Source organism: Sphaeramia orbicularis, chromosome 18 (genome assembly GCF_902148855.1).
Source record: "Sphaeramia orbicularis chromosome 18, fSphaOr1.1, whole genome shotgun sequence".
Lineage (NCBI taxonomy): Eukaryota > Metazoa > Chordata > Actinopteri > Kurtiformes > Apogonidae > Sphaeramia > Sphaeramia orbicularis.
In genome coordinates this window covers 46,381,760-46,382,190 of record NC_043974.1, presented here as the reverse complement: position 1 = coordinate 46,382,190, position 431 = coordinate 46,381,760, and positions in this window count along the sequence as shown.

Genomic DNA, 431 nt, shown 5'->3' with positions numbered 1-431 from the left:
TTACCTGATTTGCTGCTTATCAATGCACCCAGCTGCTCCTCAGGCCTGTTGTCTCATGACAAGGCCCTAATTGCTTCCCACATGTGGTTAATGTAAGTTCACATGGTCACTAATGAGAACTGTCATAAAGTAGGATCCTTTTTTCTCTCCAAGCCAAGGACTGTTTTCTTTTTTTTTTTTTTTTTTTTTTTTCAAACAGACAGGTTTCTCCAGTGGGCATAAAAAAATACAAATATTTAATTGGAATCAGAATCAGGTTGTTCTAATTTACCTCAGCTGCATACACAGACTGCAGCGTCTTAATGACACTTACCTGGACTGTAGTGGTGCTGTTAGGGTTAAATCGACCTTTTTTTTCAGCTCGTGACTCCATTTTAACATCACAAATTTCTGGCAACCACAGACATTCAAAATAGAGAGTTTTTTTTTTG